The sequence below is a fragment of the Triturus cristatus genome, chromosome 12, assembly GCF_964204655.1.
Source record: "Triturus cristatus chromosome 12, aTriCri1.1, whole genome shotgun sequence".
NCBI classification, from domain to species: Eukaryota; Metazoa; Chordata; class Amphibia; order Caudata; family Salamandridae; genus Triturus; species Triturus cristatus.
The window spans coordinates 747,372,914-747,394,417 of record NC_140595.1 but is presented as its reverse complement, the minus strand read 5'-3'; the positions used below and the strand labels follow the sequence as shown (position 1 = coordinate 747,394,417).

Below are 21,504 nucleotides of genomic sequence, written 5' to 3'. Positions count from 1 at the left end.
TCGCCAAACAATGTTTCAATTCCACAGAGCAAGAGTGCTTGACTTTTCTAACCTAACAGCAAATCCATAGTACTGTTCTTTGGTAACACATTTTTCTGTACCAATACAAAACATGCTTCTATAAATTTACACATACAGCCTAGTTTTTAGTGTAGAATGGTATGAAACAGCCAATCAGTTCTTTTTTTATAAAAAAATATGTATGCCTCCATTTCCAAACTGTCTTTCATTTCTTTTTACCATTCTACTGAAATACACCTCCTGAGTGCATCCAGATCTCCTTTGAAGATGTTCACAGTGTGGATTGTAGGACACAGCTATGTCTTCTGGAGTGAAAAGTTTGCAGAGAAAACAGGTATGGTGAGAGACCTTGCTTTGCCAAATGTAGACATTAAATGGATTGGTCAGAGAGGGTTAAAGTGGCACCAATTGATGCCATTGGTGAAATCCTTCATGCAAAACCAACACCCTGACCTCATAATAGTGCACTGTGGTGGCAATGACCTAGGCACTTTGACTGGGGTAGGTCTGGAAATGCTTATGAAGGACACCTTTGCACAACTGTTTTCACTTTTCCCTAAAACTGCCTTTGTGTTTTCTAACATATGCCAAAGGCAAAAATGGAACTGGTCCAATCATTTCTGTCCGCAGATTGACAAAGCAAGAAAGCACGTCAACAAATCTGTTTCTGCTTTCCTCCGTGACTATGGTATGGGTTCCATTTACCACAACAACTTGCGTTACGACATGCAAGACATTTATAGAGGAGATGGTGTGCACTTCAATGATGAAGGGAACAGAGTCTTCCTCTTGAACCTTAGACTCTGCGTCGGTACTTACTTGTAGGTACCACTTAAAAATCACTTCATAAACACAACGGCTCTTTTTAGAGCCCCCTAATATCTAAACACTTAAATCTGCATTTCATTTCTTTTTTTATTTTTTTTTTACCGTACGCTTACCGTACGCGTACCCCGTGATTTTTTTAAAAATCAATAAATGTTTTCTTTGTACTTTTCTGTCCTTCTTTGACCCCCTTACAAATGTTAGGGGGTCTGTAACTCTCCTCCTTGCCCCCTTTTCTTGTTATCACTCTTTTTTTTCTGAGTGAAACACACGAAATGGCGGCCGCCGCTTGCTGGTTTCGACCGATTCGAATGTTTACTAAGATCTAAGAGCCAATCAGAATCGCGCTCGCGCACGCCACCGTACGCGTACGGTAAGCGTACCGTAAGCGCACCGTAAGCTGGCTCAGATATATATATTGATTTAAAGGCTATTTTCTCAGAATCTACTGAACAGATTTACACCAAACCTACAAAAGGCACTTCCTTGACCTGAGGACTACCTCTCTGCCAAATTTCTAGTAATTCTGTTCAGCCGTTCGGGCTGTAGCCCTGTCTAAAGGTCCTATGGAAAAATGCATGGGAAAAACGTGTTTTGGGACCCCCCTTTTATCTCAGCCCCCGCTTGACGAATCCCCCCGAGACTTTCAGGGAAGGAGCGGAGCGTAGCGCCCCGCCTATTTTGAAAAATTCGCGAGGATTCGTCGACCGGCGCCAAAGTTATTCAAAATAGAATGTTGCGGATTTCCTATGGAAACGTGGTCCTAACTATAACTACCTACTGGCGACCGCCAGTAGGTAATATATATATATATATATTGCTCCTCCGCCGGCGGACTATGACTATGTAAAAACGAGAGTAGATGTTTTCAAATTTGTGAGAACATTGAAACTAAAAAAACACTTTGCCTCAAATCTTGATAAGAGAGCATATCCCACGCAGCCCAATACATCGGAGGAAGTCCATCCAGCGGGCTTAGTGGTAAATGATATGGACTTGCTCATGAATTTAAGACCAATGGAGGAGGCATCTGACATTACTATGGGGGCTGTTGCAACCGATACAACAGATGAACTAGTATCGATTTCCCAGGCTCAGGAAATAGCCAGGGAACAAGAGGTGGACATTGGGGGCAGTGACCCCACTAGATTCAAACTACCCTCGAGATTCATCCCGCTAACCGCAAGAGATGCGGTAGATGTCTTTAATGACCTCGTTGTGAATGACTTGAAAAATCTGGAAAAATGCACAAGTGTCAAGAATAAAGCATTCACGAAACATCAACAAGATTACACTGCATTGGTGAATAAACTTGCAACAGATGACACCTGTATAGTGCGGAACGCTGACAAGGGGGGCAACATTGTCCTGTGGGACAGGAGTAGCTACCTGGCAGAGGCACATAAACAACTTAATAACATCAATAACTATGCTAAAATCAAAGAGAATGTCATGCAGTCAAGCTATAAAATGTTTAATGATCAACTGTACATATGGTGTAATCAAAGTCTGTTGACACGTGATGAATTAGCGTTTTTGAAGATTGTGAATCCGGTTGTACCAGTATTTTACCTGATCCCCAAGGTCCATAAGAGCAAACAGAACCCCCCCGGGAGGCCGATTATTTCTGCCATAGGAGGGGCGTTTGAGAACACTTCGAGATTTATAGATTCTTTTCTATGTCCCTTGGTGAGAAATCTACCAGCCTTTATTCAGGATACTGGCGACTTCTTGAAAAAGATCTATGACCTCCCTTGGGAGGAGGATTTGCTGTTGGTTACAATAGATGTGGCTGCATTGTATACCAGCATTAGGCATGAGGACGGCCTCCAAGCTGTTAGGCATTTTTTGGGCAATCGACCAATTAAACTGTGGTCTCACACACAAATGCTGCTTTCCATGATCTCTACCTGTCTTAAGAATAATTTTTTCCTCTTTAACGACCAGCTGTACCATCAGATCTGCGGGACAGCGATGGGCACCTGCTTCGCCCCCAGCTATGCTAATCTGCATATGGGCTGGTGGGAGGAGCAGGTGGTCAAGGTTAGCCATCAGAGAGAATGGGAGGAGAATGTGCTACTTTGGAGTCGCTATATCGACGACCTTTTCATAATATGGAAGGGGTCGGAGATAGCAGCGCAAGACTTCATTAAAAGGCTACAAAATAACAACTTGAACCTTAGCTTTACCAGTTCAATCAGTAAAACCGAGGTAAATTTCCTTGATCTCACGGTCTACATCAGTGAGGGAAAAGTACAAACTAAACTATTTAGAAAACCTACCTCGACTAATACACTGTTACATGCTAAGAGTTTCCATCCTTTTAGCCTTATTGAAAGCATTCCATACGGAGAGAGTATCAGAACTATCCGGAACTGTAGTGAGAGTCCAGTGATTGAAAAAGAGCTTTCGTGTTTGCAAAACCGGTTTAAAGCTAGAGGTTATGCAACAGATGTGATCGAGCAAGCGATTACGAGAGCCAAAAAAAGAACCAGGGAAGACATACTGTTTAATGAAAGCCGTGGTCAAATCAATCGCAAAAGAGGTAACACCAATGAATTACGGATGATCACCACGTACAACAAAAGCCATAAACAGATCAGGGGTATCCTCTCCAAACATTGGCATCTGATCCGCAATGACCCCTCATTAGGGAAATTGGTTCAGAAAAGACCATTGTTGTCCTTCAGGAAGGCACGCTCGTTCAAGCAGATGCTGGTGTCTAATATGATTACATCCAAAAAACAGCTGCCCATGGGCAGTGCCTGGCTGGCGAGAAGAGCGGGCTTCATAAAATGCAACAAATGTAAGGCCTGCAGCCATGGCAAAAACACGACTTCTTACACATTAGGCCTCTCTAAAAGAATCAAGAAAATAAAAGGGAGCCTCTCCTGTAAGACGGATTATGCTGTCTACGTCCTGCAATGCCCTTGTGGCTTGCGGTACGTGGGCAGCACAATCCATCCTGCCCATAAAAGGATTTTGCAGCACTTGAGGGCCATCAAGAATGGGGACAGGGCATATCCCGTGGCCCGCCACTTTGAGTCTCATCATGAGAAGGATGAGAAGGGACTTTCTTACTTTGTCATCGATAGTGTACCGCGTAATGTGAGAGGGGGCAATAGGGAAAGGAACCTGAGGAGATTGGAGTCAAATTACATCTTGGCTCTCAATACCCGTTCCCCCACAGGTCTCAACATTGAGGAAGATCTTATTACACACCTGTAATGGGATCTGTTTAGAAGTCACAGGAAATGGCAGCAGCAATCCCCCTCGACTGTGTTTTTAAATTTGTTAAAATTGTTTTCTTGTTGCTCTTTGGTTTTGATTTTTATGGTGTGCACACACACAAATTTTCTTTTCTTTTTATGTAAATTTTTGTTATAGTTTACAGCAAGATACGTCCTATAGGTAATTAACGGATGCCCACTGGGGCATAAATGCTAAACGGGGTATATGTGGCAAACATGCAAGTTTTGCGGGTTTTAAATGTATCAACTTTTGAAATTTGGCAGGCTGGGGTCACGCAGAACCATCCCAGGGATATATGTGTCATTTGTGTGATTGTCGTTTCACGGATGACAGTCACTATCCTTGAAATAATATGGAATGATTAGGGCACCTGCGTGTCTCGATGCCCCTGAGGAAGCATGTTATGAAATTGTCATGATGTTGCATGATTGTGCATTAAGCAATCAAGATTGTATTGTGGATATTTGCCCAGGCTCTAGTAAGCGGAGAGTCCCTGTACCGTTGGACTACGAGTCTGTTCTCTAATACACTGGGGTTGTAGTCATATCATGTGACGTGTCACGAGCGCAAGAAACTATGTAAATAAGGCACTCGAGCTCAGTTGAATTGTTGGTGATCAAGCCTGCTTGTCAGGTGAAACGCGTACAAATCGGCTGATTGAATAAAAACTTTATCGAGCCCAGACACGGCGTCGTCATCCTTTGGCTGCGGGCAGAGGTTTGGTGGATATATATATATATATATATATATATATATATATATATATTCACTGAAAAAACCATCAGTTTCAGGCACGTTATAGTTAGAAATTAGCATTTAAAAAACCTTCGAAATTCACTGAAAAACCATAGGTTTCAGGGATGTTATAGTTAGTTGGACATTTCACTCAGAGAAAACCATAGAAATTCCCCTGTTATAGTTAGTTGAGCTAACTACAACTCTCGCCCCCGCAATGCACTGCCGATGACATCACATATTTCATCATTCATGACATGGTCAGTGACATAACTGATGAAATCTCAAATTGCATAAATGATGACATCATCCAAGTGAAAATCTCATCCACCCCCTCCCACTCTAATATAACCTTTGATACACCCACTGTAAAATACAGACTACCATTTTCGAAACCATCAAGAAACCAATACCAGTTACTACATACGCAATCACTGATTCCTAGGTCTCCAAACATATCCACTCATTCACCCATACAATCACTCATAGATGCAGTCACTCATCAATAGAACACTATCATATGCACTCATAAACCTATACAGACGATTGAACACCACCACTCATCCAGTTCCTCTCACACCTAGTTAGTCATGCAAAGATTCAATCACACTTCCATTTACTGATCTATACAGTTATACACACACCACATCACTTATTCAAACAGAAACAAATGCATACTTACTTTCTTCTACAATCACTGATACAAGTACACACTCATCCATACAGCCACTCTCACAATCACTGACTCTCACGTATAGTCATTTATATACTTCAACTTTTACATACACTGCCTTTTACATATGTAGTTACTTGGACATGTACCATTGAGACATCCATTCACTCACCAACACACCCATACAAACACTTACCCACCCATACAGCTGTTTCCACTTGCACTCTTGAACCCTTACACACAGTGAATCAACCACTCCAACATATATGCACAGACTCACACACCTCCCACCCACCCACACATACACCCAGGCACCCATACAAATATTCAGGCAACCAATCGATAACCCATATAGACACTCATGTAGCTATTGACCAACCCATGCAGCAGCTGATACAACAAGAGACAGACTGATAAAGACATTAATGCAGTTTAGGCACTAACCCATGCATTTAGTAAGACACGTTTAATCACTCACTTAAACAGTCAGTCACGCACCTACTAAATCCTCCATTCAGACATTTATACACCCACTCATTCTTCAATACACCTCGGTATATATATAATACATATTTAAACTTTAAAGAAAAACACAGTAACTGGATGATGTCATCAGTAATGTCATCAGTGATGTCATTTGAGATGTCATCATTGATGTCATCAGTGATGTCACTGACCATGTCATGAATGATGTAATATGTGACATCATCAGCAGTGCGGGGGCACGAGTTATAGTTAGCTGAACTAACTATAACGGGGGAATTTATCTGATTTTGTACAAGTAAAATGTCCAACTAACTATAACGTCCCTGAAACTTGTGGTTTTTTCAGTAAATTTCTAAGGTTTTTTAAATGCTAATTTCTAACTATAATGTGCCTGAAACCTACGTTTTTTTCAGTGAATATATGTATATATATATTATCTACTGGCGGTCGCCAGTAGATAGTTATAGTTAGGACCGTGTTTCCATAGGAAATCTGCAACATTCTATTTGGAATAACTTTTGCGCCGATTGACGAATCCTCGCGAAATTTTCAAAATAGGTGGGGCGCTCCGCTCCGCTCCTTCCCTGAAAGTCTCGGGGGGATTCCTCAAGCGGGGGCTGAGAAAAAGGGGGTCCCAAAACACGTTTTCCCCATGCATTTTTCCATAGGACCTTTAGTCCAAGCTACAGCCCGAACGGCTGAACAGAATTTCTTGAAATTTGGCAGAGAGGTAGTCCTCAGGTCAGGGATGTGCCTTTTGCAGGTCTGGTGTAAATCTGTTCAGTATTTCCTGAGAAAATAGCATTTAAATCAATATATATATCTATAGGCGCGCTCCGTGCGCGTACGGTAAAACTTACCGTATGCGCACGCTGCCGTGCGCGAGCGCGATTCTGATTGGTTGTTAGATCTTAGTAAACATTCGAATCGGTTGAAACCAGGAAGTGTCGGCCGCCATTTTGTCTCTCGCAGTCTGAGGGGGTGAAAACAAAGGTGGAGAACGTGAAAAGGGGGCATGGTGGACAGTTCCTGACCCCCTAGCCTTTGTCAGGGGGTCCTAGAAGGACCCCCAAGGGCCAAAATTTCCTTTAATTTTTTTGCGAAAAATCGCGGGGTACGCGTAGCGTGCGCGTACGGTAGAAACGGAAAAATTCCGCGAACTGCGTAACGTGGGCGCGCGCAAGGTTGCACGAAGCGCACCATGCGCGTACGGTACGCGCACGGTGAAAAACCTTACAAAAAAACCCCCCAAAAAAACATAACTTAGCATTTAAAAAACCGTACAAATTCACTGAAAAAACCATAGGTTTCACACACGTTATAGTTAGGAATTAGCATTTAAAAAACCTTGCAAATTCACTTAAAAAACCATAGGTTTCACACATGTTATAGTTAGCTGGACATTTCACTCGTGAAAAACCATTGAAATTCCCCCGTTATAGTTAGTGCAGGCAACTATAACTCACGCGACCGCAATCCTCTGCTGATGACGTCAGATATTACATCACTGATGACATATGTGTCTTTCTGAAAAATAAATATTTGTAATATATGTATAGCTAAAGGTTAATGGAAGAAGACATGGGTAAATAAGTGTCTAAATACAGTGATGTAATATCTGACGTCATTAGCAGAGGATTGCGGTAGCGTGAGTTATAGTTGCCTGCACTAACTATAACGGGGGAATTTCAATGGTTTTTCACGAGTGAAATGTCCAGCTAACTATAACATGTGTGAAACCTATGGTTTTTTAAGTGAATATATATATATATATATATATATACAGAGACGATCGTATTTGCAGATCTGTTTCTCCACACGATCTTATATATATATCCTGAGATGTCGTCAGACATGGTGAAAGAGAGGGAGGCGGCTGCTACGGAAATGTTTTCCGATACCCCTCAAACCACACGCACCCATAAACCTATTGAAACAGCGAGCACAGCTGAGACAGACTCAATCAAATACAAATTCAAATTATTAGAGAAGAAAATGCACGCAGAACAAAGCAAATGGTGGGAGTCACGCTCATTACAACGATATATTGAAGTGGGGAGGATACCACGAGGCTTGCGTATACTTACTGCCCCCACATATGAGGAAACAAACCCTGACCTCATGCGCGAATGGGCTGAATGTAATCTTGACTCCTCTCGGAAGCTCACACTCATCCTAATAAAATACGCGGACATAGATCGAGCAAGGTTATTGAATGAAATCGATGAATTTAATGATGAACTTGATAAGATTACCACTACTGAGGAAATGTCCAAATTGCGAAAAGAGATGCTTACAAGGCTCAAAAAAGAGGAAGACAAAATTAAAGAACGTAAGGCCACTAAATTTATAAGGGACAAAAATGATTATGAATTAGGCCAAATCTTTACATTTGCTAAAAAGTACGATGCCCTCAGAGTCTCTAGAAACAAAACGACAACAGCTGCACCCAAAACAAGAGTGAATATTGAAACAACACTATCGGATCTCAGCTCGGCAGCAAGAAGTGACTCCGAATCAGAAATGCGAGTACTTGAAGCCAGATCTGCACAAAACAAACCCTCCCCAGGGGAAGAACTGAATTTTTTGTGCGAAGAGAGGAGAGCAACTCTCAGACCAAGGGCGCAAAAAAACTTCTTAGGACCAACGCCAACTTCAAACGAAGGCAGAGGCGCAAAGCGAACAGAAGACGCCGGCAACAAGAGGAGGGGAAGCGGCTATTGGAAACGAAAATAAATATAATCAATAAGGATAATAACACCATTATCAATCTTTCCAAAATTAAATTAAGCCCTGAAGAGACTGAAATCTTAAGCCTTGGCCTCTCTTTTTGTCCACCGAAAAACTTTGACTATGCATCCACAAGAATGGATATATACAAAGGGGTGAGAAAACTCAAACTTAAAAAATTTCATATGCTCAGGGAGCCAGAGGAATACAACTGTAATCTAATGCTCACTAGTCATCAAGCACATCAAGACAACACCAATGACACAAACTTCTCACTAACCCAGGAGTTACAAGAGATGTGGGATGGCAGCCAAACCCCAAATACCTCACAGCAACCTGATAAGATCATGACCAAAACATTGTCTACTAAGACTGCATTGACACACTTTAAACCTAAATCCACCTTTAATCCTATCGCTCTGCATGATTCCATCGATGCATTTCATGAAGCAGTCACAACCAAGATTAAGAGGCTCAATAAGACAACTATGATGGCCAAGAGACAATATCGTGAAAAAGAAATCAAGTACAATAATCTTATGACCAAACTTAAACTTAATAAAGAAACTGTGATTCGCAACAGCGATAAAGGAGGCAACATTGTCCTATGGACGCAGGAAGACTATAAAAATGAAGCGTTCAGACAATTGAATGACAGAGAATGTTACAGCCGCACGAACACGGCGCATCTCAAATCAACGTACCGGGAGTATTATAACAAACTAGCAAGTTGGAGAAAACGAGATCTCATTAGTGAAGATGAACACAAATTTTTGAGAAAAAACAATCCTACAACTCCATCCATCTACTTTATCCCCAAGGTGCACAAAGACATATCCAATCCACCAGGACGACCTATCATTACTGCAAAAGAAGGACTCCTAGAGAACACATCTATTTATGTTGATTACTTCCTCCAGGATTTCGTTAAAAAACTGCCATCATATGTTTGTGATACCAGTGACTTTATAAGAAAAATTCAGGGGTTTGTTTGGCAAAAAGACTATCTCATGTTGGCACTAGATGTTTCCTCTTTGTATACCAGTATTCGACATTTTGACGGTATCAATGCAACTAGATTTTTTCTTGCACAGCGTGAAGTTGAATTTCTGTCGCACAATGAAATGTTGATATCTATGATTGAGTTTTGCCTCACAAACAATATTTTCATGTTTAACAACCTGTTATTCCAACAGACAAGAGGTGTAGCCATGGGGGCCAGCTTTTCCCCTAGTTACGCATGTCTCCACATGGGCTGGTGGGAAGAGCTGGTCCTCAACAATGAGTACCAACATATTGTGGAGAGCAACATTATAATATGGCTCCGCTACATCGATGATTTATTTGTAGTTTGGAAGGGCAACACAGAAGGGGCACAAGAGTTTGTCAACAATTGGAACTGTAACCAACTCAATCTACACTTCACGGTCAATGTCAGTGACACCACAGTTAATTTTTTGGACACCCAAATATATGTGCACAATGACAAACTAGAGACCCGCATATACAGGAAAGAAACAGCAGGTAACTCTATCCTACATGCTCAGAGTTCCCACCCCCAGCATCTCATAAATAGCATCCCATATGGAGAAATGCTCCGTTTAAAGCGGGTATGTAGTAATATCACTGACCTTTCGATAGCCCAAGAATCAAGTAAAATCAGATTTCTTGAAAGAGGATACCAACTGAAAATCATTGAATTAGCTATATCCAAAACGACAGTCATGGATAGAAATACCCTTCTCCAAGACAAACGTATAGCTACAAACCCTGAGGTCATAGACACTACCAACAGCACGAAGCTCAAGGAAGAATTCCGCCTTATTATGGGCTTTAGTAAACAACACAGGGCCATTCACAAGATCATCCAAACATGCTGGCCTTTAGTTTTGTGTGATCCGGTAATTGGACCCCTGCTACCGCAGAGGGTGTCCATTACTTATAGCAAGGCTCCATCCATGAGGGATTGTTTGGTGTCAACTGACCCAGAAATCATGGAAAAAAAAACTCGTGGCTTCAAACACACAAAGGTTTTTTCAAATGTAGAACATGCAAAGCATGTATACATGGGATCAACACGTTAACTTACACCACTCCCTTTTGTCAAACTAAATTCAAAATTACCAAGCTTCTGACATGCAAAACTGAATTTGCCATTTATGTCTTGATATGCCCTTGCAGACTCCAATACATTGGGAGTACCAAACTCCAGGTCCATAAGCGCATTCTTCAACATCTTCGTGCAATTTCGAATGAAGATAATACATATCCCGTGGCAAGACATTTTAAAAAATTCCATCAATCTAACAACAAAGGTCTCAACTATTTTGTAGTCGATGCCGTACCTCCTAGCAGAAGAGGTGGAGACCGCGAATACAAACTTAGAAAACTTGAGACAAGATATATATTACAACTTGACACTAAGCACCCTAACGGCTTGAATGTGACAGAAGATCTGTACACTTGCCTATAGAGCATTTGGTTAACGGCGTTCCTTTATTAGTCAGTAACTATATAACTTTGTACTTTAGCCACAGACTTACACATATTAATTCTGGATATTTTATCCTGATTTATCATAGGTTACAGACACTGAAATTTTACCGATTTTAACGGTAGAAAATTAAACCTGTATAATTATTAGAAGTTACCTTTTACGATTGAGATTTTAATATATATATTTATATATTTATATATTTATGTGGCTATATTTATATATCTATTTTTGCATTTTTGCACATTTCTCATATCTTCCACTCTATATATGAGGGGTTATGTAATAAGGCACTTTACAGGTTTAATATTTGCTATGACATTCACATAGCAAATATTTCCAGTTTCTCGATTTTTACGGGCTTTTAATGTCTTTTGTCTGACAGGATATTAGTTACTTATGTGTATATCTGATTTTATGTGTATGTGTCTAACAATAGCTCAAGATCTGTGACAGAAACACATTGACGAGACGCTATTTCATTCACTATTCTTGTCTCAGTCTGTGGTACTTACTTTCACATGATTAAGTTGTGATTTACACCAACATTTAGAAGTAGCATTTGATCTTAATTTATGTCGGTTTTATCTTGTTCTCGTCTTAAGATGTATGATGTCTGATGGGATTCAATTCCAACACGGGCCTGCCAATCTGTATTTTACAATGATTCTGTGGCAGAGATTAAGTGCACTGACCCATGCGGATATATTTGATATCTTCCATTTATCATGAACTCTGTCTAACTAGTGCTCGCCAATCTTCAAGTTGATTTATAGCTTGTTTTGATTTTACCAAGATGAACAAGTTGAATTTAATCACATGGTTTATGTTTTAATTCAGCACTGTTATTTGCACATGACATATAGTTTTACCCCAAGCTTATCTTTAATGAATTTTTTTTTTTGACATGTGGCGTAATACTTCTAGCGGGAGTATGATAATATGTAAATTATCAGTACATCACAATAGGATGTTTGTATAATATATTTCGCAAATTGCTGACTGCTCTGCAAAATTGTACTTTTTACATGTGAGCATACGCTAGTATTTTGTCCATATCTATTTAACTCTAGACCACGTGGGGTAATACGTTTTTATGCACGGTCACTTTAAATTTACGCACTTTACGAATCCATGTTGAGTGAACAAGGCTCGTCCGAGCCGAAACGCGTATCGACGACATATGGATTAATAAATACTGCAAGCATTAACTTCGGGTCTGTGTCCATCCTTTGGTTCTCTTGCAATTGGAGCCTTGCTGGAAAAAAGTGATATATATATACATATATATATATAATATATATATATGCATTTTGTTTACCAGAGGCAGTTATTAGCAGTGCATGGGGAGGGTGCGAGTCATAGTTAATTCAGGGCACAAGATTTAGTGACTTGCTATACCTATAGCTGGTATGTTTCATTGGTTTTGTTAATTTAAAATAGTATGCTTTAACTGACATTTTCACAAACTATAACGTCTCTTTAACCTATGGTTTTTTCAGTGAATTTTTATTAATGCAACGTAGAATATTATTAACATACCTAACTATAACATCACTTTAACTTTTGTCTTTTCAAGTGCAATTCTATTTTTATTCTTTATATAAAGTAAGTTATTCATTGTTGTGCATGGCTTGGAGTTGGACATATAGTCTGGGCTGTGGCCAGGCCCTTTTGCCCAAACACCGTGGGTGTCCAACTCCCTTCTGTGTACGACTATTGGCTGTGCATGGTGGGGATTGTGTGCAGGGCCTAGCCAAACTCCCTGCTGACAGTCAATCTCCTTCTGTGCATAGCCTTTGGCCAGGTTCTGCACCCAACCTCCTGCTGGCGGCCAAACTATGCTTAACAATATAAAGGGTATCAGTTTAAGTAAGGCAAACATACTCACTTCGTCAAAATAACTATAATCCAATATATATTTCATAAATTCACACATTGAAATGATTAATTAAAGTGATTGTCATAAAATATATTAAATGAAGCTTTTCTGAAGAACATTAACATATATTTGAGTCTTTCTTTTAACATTTGTTGAAGAATAAATTGCAACAATTAGATGTCTCCCCACTCTAGCTGAAGAGCATACTGCTCCAAATTGGAGTGCTTTAAAAAAAATGGGAAGCTCTCCTGGGGTCATGTATTTGATGACGCAGGTGACTGCCTGATTTTTTAAAAATGTTGCACTCCCTGCAGCCCCCCCCAACATTGAAAAAAGATAGACTTTCATGAGACGTTTCATGAAAGGGAATCTTGTAATGGGAAATGTGTATCCCATTTCTATGATTTTCAGTACCCTATCAACTAATGTAGATGCTTCCCAGATCTTTTAAAGTCCAAAAGATAACTTTCTCTGGACCATGGTAACTATGATTTAGAGAAGAGAGCAGCAGGAGTGGAAGATACTGGTTGGTGCTGGCATTTGTTGCCATATGGGCCTCTCTGTCCTTGACCCCTGACACAAAGTGACTGACTGGACCCCTTGATAAGCAGTGAAAGACAAAGAGATTTGCAGTAGATTTTGGACCTCGACAAGTGTTAAAACTAGAGCAAAGGAGAGTAGCAGGTTCTGTACTTCTGGTTCGGGATGCCATTGAAATGCTGGCTGGTTTCAACCACACATCCTAAAGAATCATAATAAGACTGTATAGTTTTACTTTTAGTACAAGATAGTCAACTATTGTTGGAGCGTATAATTTCTTCTTCTAGATCTCTTGTGTTTTTACACGAAATTTAGGAACAGGTCATATTTGCCTTCTGACTTTTTACTCATATCACCTTTTATTTTTAAGTCACTGACTTTCTATGGGCAGGTGTTTTAGTGTCAGTGACTGGTCATATGTGGTGCTGGACTTACCCCAAGACTGAGATGGATTACAACTACTACGGTTTTGTGTCTCTTTTGACTGCACTAACTTGACTGTACTAACTTTAGAAGTTTGTACAGTTTGTGCATAGCAATGGGTATTGTTATTTGTGAGTAGGGTGCTTGACCCTACCTAAACCCCTTCAGAGCCCTACCTAAATCCCACCTCATGACTCCCTAAACCGCTCCCAGTTAGTAGTAGGTCCGGCCCACATTTATAAGTTAAACATAGGCACACTTGTGCAGAATTCTCAGCAGTTGGAGCAGGTACCTCTGCACAGAAAAGATAGGAGTGACAGAGTCATAGCATAGGTTTGGGATTATAATTTGTGGTACATAAGTAGTACTATTGTAGTACTATGAAATGTACTCCAAAACGCAGTTTTCTAATAGGCTCCATACAGATACATCACACTTTGAGAATACACATACTTACTAAAGAATAGTAGATACATTTTTAATTGTGATGCAATAGCTGGTATCTGGGAAGGCATTCTGCAGCATGCATCGAAAGAGAAAAATGCCTTTAATGATTGTTTTTTGCAGGAAGGGACATTTTCCTGCACAAAAACAATCATGCAGTACGCATAGAAAGAGAAAAAAAACAGGAGAAATAAAAGTATTTCTTCTAGTTGCGCCTTCTTACGCAATCAACCTCTCAGTGCAGGCACCCTTGCAAAATGACGCAAGTGTTTCTGTGCTGGTGCACGGCTGCTGTTTGTGCACCAGCGCAGGGGAGAAAGACAGGAATACGCCGTATCTTGTAGATATGGCATAATACTGTCCTTATATTTTGACACACGACAGCGCCACAGTAAGGTTTGCTGAACTGCCGTGCATCAAAATATTGTAAAAGAGGCCCTCAATACCATAAACTACAATCTTATTGACTATAAAGAAAAAATAACACCACTACTCCTTAAGGAAAATGTGGAGTATTTGCAAAGTGATGTGTATTGGTATGAATATTGAAATGGATGGTACATTCAAAGTTTGTTGTGATTTTATATAAATAAAAATTGGAAGGGTTTTCAACTGGTATTGAGAAACTGTAAAAACGTTTTTTTGCCATGGCCTTGGAAGAATGTGTTTAGTGCCTAGTGATCTATGGACGATTTGCTACAGTTTATAAATTCATAGCATGAAGAAATATTGGTAAATTTGCGTATATGTAATGGTGTGTGCTTGAAGTTTATTGAGGAATGATTTAAAGATGGGAGAAGCACCATTTTTGCATACCCGCTGAGATCAGAACCAGGATTCCCTTCTTTATTGATAGATGATGTATGCGCTCAGATACTGGCTGTGCTAAAGCAGTATTTCATTTTACAGAGACTAGTGAAATTACTACAATTGCGTACCAAAAATATCTGTTATTTATCATGTTGCAAAGCCACAAGAATATTACATTTATCAGTAATAATGAAACAAACTATTACTTGTCTATTACTCCTTCACTGAATTTCTCCATCGCCTATTTTGAAAATTTCTCTTTCCCATTATTCTTTTTCTCCATTTGACATACTTAGAGCTTCCCTTTGACTGTAGAAATATATCTTACAGTTTATAGGTAGCACTTGCTTTGTACTCTTTCACTCTTTCCCATTGGCTATCTCTTTTGAACTTTTTCTGTTACAACCTATGTGTGTCAGAGTCTCTGCTTGTTTTCATGTCAACTCAAGAGGTGCAAAGATGAGAGAAGGCTGCTGCCCACAAAGAATCCACAAGAACAACTATTTTGTCTCTCAGTCTCATCTCAGAGACATATACAATGTTCCATGCTAGAGCAATACTTTTGCGATTGTTTATCACTGGTTTCAGATAACCAGCTGTCCACTGAGTGTATCATGGGAGCAGGAAAAGGCATGTCATTTCCAGAAATGTTTCTGAGGAGGGACCCACTGTTCCAACTAGGTCGAATGTGATTCCAAACTTTGTGAATACACTAACACTGATTGGCATTGGGATGTGGTTCAATTTCCAAGGCTGTGAATATGATTGGAGTTCCTCTCCAGCTTACCAAAGACCTTCATTTGTGCTTCCTCAATGTATTTCTGCCTGTGCTGACAGTTTCATGTAAGCTAGATCCTGCTGGAGTTTTACTTTCTGTCCGGTTCCTACTTCTGGCCTGCTTCAAATTCCCTATTGTGCCAAAAAGTCCTAAACATGGATAATAGAGAACTATGGGCCATATTATCAAGATCAGCGTTAAAATTATCACCGCTTTAGCGGCAGGAAACTGTAGCTAAAGCGGCGGTAATTGGCTTGATAATATGCCCAATTTGAATTCCCGTAGAAGCCCAGGTTGACACCAGAACATGGGCTTCTATGGGAATTCACAAGGGCATATTATCAAGCCCATTATCGCTGCTTTAGCGGCACTTTCCTGCCGCTAAAGCGGCGATAATTGTAATGCTGATCTTGATAATATGGCCCTATGAAGTTCTTCCTACCCTCTCAAAAGATCAGTGGAGATATGCCTAATTTAACATCTATATACCAGTGCACTGCTGAGTTGTAACACTGTTTTGATAAGCACAATTCTTTTCTATTTAGATATTTGCTTAATTTGCCTTTTTGAGACACCACTACCAGTTCTATAGGGCACCCTCAACTGACACCATCTATTGGGTGAGCAAAGACTAGAAGACATACTCAGGAACCACTCTTCAAAGTTTCCTGACCCTGCATTTTCATGTGGAGGTATAGCACCCTTTTAGACCTGTTAGCCTTAGAGTGGTCTTCCCCCAAACCTTTTGCCCTCCTCCGCTATTTTTACTGATCTTGTTTTTTCGGGCCTTAGGACTCTAAGCACTTTATCACTGCTAACCAGTGCTAAACTACATGTACTCACTCCTTAAAACATGGCAATATTGGCTTACCCCTAATAGGCATATCTGTTGTAATCATAAGTCCCTAGTAAAGAACAACTACATGTACCCAGGGCCTGCAAATTAAATGCTAGTAGTGTGCCTGCAGCACTGATTGTGCACCCCACTTACGTAGCCCTTTAAACACGGCTCAGGCCTGCCATCGTATGGCCTGTGACGGTAGCTTTAAACTGCCATTTTGACCTGGCAAAATAGTGCTCTTGCCAGGTCAAAACATTCTTTTTTAATACATATAGGACATCCCTATAGTAGGCCCTGGACAGCCCACAGGGCAGGTTACCATGTACTTGAAAAGTAGGACACTTACATTAAGTTTGACATGTCCTGGTAGTGAAAAAGTCTGATGTTTCATTACTGCAAGGCCTATCTCTCCCATAGGGTAACATTGAATAGTCCTTATTATATTTTATAAGTCTAATTTCCAAATGGATAGAGATAACTAGTTCATGTTCGGTGTCTCCAGAATCACAATTTCAATTCCTAACTTATTTTGAAGTCGGGTTTTAAATTGCAATTCTGACAATGCCACTTTTAGAAAGTTGGCATTTTCCTACCTAATCCATTTAGTTCCTGTAGCCTCTCTCCGGTCACATCACTAGGTGCCGTTGACAGCAGGGCTTTGTGTATTCCACATAGATAGCCAGCCAAAGTAGGGAGTTTAGGTGTGCCTGGATAGGCCATGGAAGGATGTAGATGGGCACAGCCACACTTACACCTCTATAGGCTGTGTCCTGTCTCTACGCAAAGGTCTGCATACCTCCTGTAATTAGCTGGAGCCAGGGGAGGCAGGATGCCTGGGGACTTCAAACAGAAACCTCTAGAAGCTTCTCTCCCACTTCAAAAACAAAACAGGGTATAAATACTGGACCTCAGACACCACCACTTCAGTACACTTCTGGACCTGTGGATACTCTTCCAGGAAGACAGACTGCTGTGCTGCTGAAGGACTGCCAGTCTGCTGGACTTCTGCTTTGCTGTGCTGAGCTGCTGCCCTCTAAATGAGGAGAGAAGGACTGGACCTGCATCTCTTGAACCCAGAACCCGGAGTAATACTAAGGGCTAGTTGACTGGCCTACTGATCTGAAGCCTCATGGACATAACAGGCTTCCAACCACCTTGCATCTGCAACTGGACTACCCTACCAAGTGGTGCCATCCCAGTCCCGGACCCTTGGAAGTGAGCATAAGGTGCTATGCCAACCTCTGTGGATCATGGGGAACTAATACATCTCCTCTGCTGTACGGAGCAACCCCCGGCAGAACTGATGCATCTCTACTACTGAGGGGATTGGACCCGTCGCAAAGACCGGCATCTCAGCTGCTGCCACATTGCCTACAGAACTGCCACTGCATGATGCATCCTCGGCACACACCCTTACATCCCCTGTTGATGGCAGCCTCGACGACGATGCCAGACTCTGTACCGCAGCCTCGCAGCTTCGCCGCTGTTTGGAACCGTCGGATAGCCCGACTATGGGAATAAACCCCGATGCCGGACTTCGCAATGCAAGCGCTGATGACAGGAACTACAATGTTGATTCAACAGGTGCTCGCATTGTAATGTTGTTGCATCTCTTTACCAACGTATCACCTTGGCTGCACCATGCATCTTCAACGGGGATCCATGCAATGCTCCACAATTCAGGATTTAAGGTACTTTTGTTCAGCAGGCTTAACTGGGTCCCTGTAGCTGGCTCACGCTCCAATTTGGTCAGCCTGAACTTGTGACTTGGTCCTGTTCCAGAGTACCAGATATCCACAGTTGCCACTTTGCACCTCTTGGAACTATTTTCTCTAAAAACTTTCTAATTCAATATCTCCAGTTCTACTTATTGTGGTCTTGTTATATTTATTAAGCACTACTCTATTTTCCTAACTCTGTTGTGGGCTACTTTTGTGGTGTGTTTTCACTGTGTTACTGTTTGAAATGTTGCACAAATTACTTTTACGATGCCCCTGAAATAAGCCTGGTGCTCTGTGCCAAGCTACCCGAGGGTTGAGCACAGGCTAGTTTAGAGCTTGCTTTTGACTTCACCCGTACAAGAATTGTTATTGCTGTTTGAGAAGGGTTATGCCCCCGTCAACCAGTAACCCCATTTCACACACACCCAATTAGTATGCCCAGTTCCCTTCATTTAGATGTACCCTGAAGAATCTGGATGGTCCTAGTATGAGTTATTTTGCTTTATGCCTGACACACTAATTGCTCTTTTGAAAAAGATTGCTACCTACTCCCAATTAGCCTGCCCACATCCGCTATTCATGGTACCAAGATCCAATGTTTATAGGATCTTCATTTTGTGAGATATTCCCTTTTAGGAGGCCAGTTAAACCTTGACCCTGAACCAGGAGATAAGGAGAATTCCCAGTTCCAAAAAGTCAGGAATATGAAAACTAGGTCTCTCAGATAGAGTGCATCCGGATGTTTTACTATACGCCTTTTGCATCGCAGCCCACTCTTCTGCTTCCCCAAGCCACCCATCACATCTAAAATTGTCTGTGTCTTAGTTGGACATTTTTGTCCTGAAACATGATCCGCATCCATAATGGTTGCCTTTTTCAGGGGTGGGTAGTGGTACTGTGGGCGTGAAAGCATCTCTGAAGTCATTCATTCTAGACCTCGATAGCAGGAGGAATTAATGTCTCACATGCACTGAAAGGCTTATCCAAGTCCACAGGTAGCATCTAAGATTTTTTCTGTCTGGATCACTAAGGTATCACCTGTCACTCTGCTCTATTTCCCAAGAAAGATGTAACCTCATGTTTTGTCAGAGGGCTGCCCTAATATGCCACCTGGAAAGCTGATATTCACTCGCCTCTAAATGATGTGGGGGAACATTCAGCAATTTTAGATGAATGTCCATTGCACTGACTACTGCATGAAGGTCTAAGACTCTACACTCCACTCTGTTTTCATCCATGATCATTTGCAACATCAATGTTTCAGACGTTTTCTCATCTTCACTATTGTTAGTGACTGCAAATAGAACTTTAGCATGAAATTAGCATAATTTTCACTGGGAGCACAAGAGCTTCTAAGTTATCTTTTAACCTGATAAAAAATGTGAGTGATTGTTAACAGTACGTTTTGTGTTAAATTATGGGATTCATCTTTTCCAACTACATTTCCTTTAGCTACTTTACTGTGTTAGTTGAACTGCGTTATTTGATTACTATATTCAAAATAATGTATCTAGAAGTTTTGAAGACTTATGAAAGGACTTATTCAGGTGTTGTATATACATTACTGGCTGGATTACAGTGCTGTACTATTCCTCAAATCAGCCCTGACATCCCTACCTTTGAGCAAAGCATTGAGTGCCTCAACAAATTTCCCACAGAGTCAAGGTGGCTTAGAAGGTCAATCTTTTGTCACAAACAAGTACCTAAAGTGCTGGTCAGATCTGGCTGGCTGTTTGTCAATCAGAGCTAGTCTAGGAAATATCCTTATCCTTCCTGTAGATCTTTCTAACTCTTGCAATAATCATGAAGTAGCTAGTTTAGAGTTGATTGGTAATGGGAATTGTGCAATCTCTGAAGAAAGTGCTAAATGCAGAGGAGATTCCACAAGGGGGACTGAATTTAGCACTTGCCAAAAAAATTGTGGATTTCTCATAACCACCTAAATCCACATCAGATCCCAAAGCAAAACCTTTGCAGGATGTGGTATCTCAAATTAATATTTCTTCAGAGTGTATGCAGGGACCCAGAAATCACACTGTCATCTAGGACTCAATCTGTATGCAGTCTCTACTTATAGTTAGTAATTTCATGCATCATTGCAATGTATGACTACTGGATATAACAGATAGCGCCTGTTCCCCCAACTGCACTTTGTAGTACATTTTGTAGTACTACAAATTGTACTAGAAAATTTAAGTTTTGCCTATATTTATATGTGGTAAATTCTCCACCCCAACTGTGGAGTCTCTCCACATATAAGTATAGATTTTAGAAGTAAATGCGAGAGGGACACCAAGAAGTGGGTGGGAAGAGGGTCAGACTTACTACTTAAGGGGATGGCATTAGGATGGAGTAAGAGAGTTTAGGGAATGTCAGGGTGGGGTTTACAAATGAGTAAACCAATTGCACTACTCTGGAAGTGCAGACAAGTAATTTACACTTTTTGTAGTATATTTACACTCAAACTGTAAACGTACTCAAATATGTAACTTACCTTTGTGAATGAGGCCCAACATGCAGTATGGGGGAGAGAGTGGAAGAGACCAAAGCAAAAGCAAAGAGGCTGACAGATTATCCGAAATAGGTTTGCATGTGGCAATATCAGTTACTTTTCAATTTATCTCTATTGGGACAGCTGGTTGGGATGATACATTGGCCACGTGCTAGCAACACCACTTTTGAAAGATTTAGATTTAGGTTTAGGTTCCTGGTTGACTGGGGTATAATCCCTGGTCAAACATAAACAACAATCCTATTCATGGTTGGGCACAAGGACACCCTAAATTAACCTGTGCTCCCACCCTGGTAGCTTGACACAGAGCAAGCTTAACATTTGAGGCAATCTGTAA

General features: G+C 40.8%; 1 protein-coding gene across 1 annotated transcript in view; it reads right to left on the bottom strand.

Moving 5' to 3' along the window:
* Positions 1-21,504, bottom strand: part of LOC146782672 (extracellular calcium-sensing receptor-like) — an 81,641-nt gene that overhangs the window by 43,270 nt on the left and 16,867 nt on the right. The gene's annotated exons all lie outside the window — the stretch shown is intronic.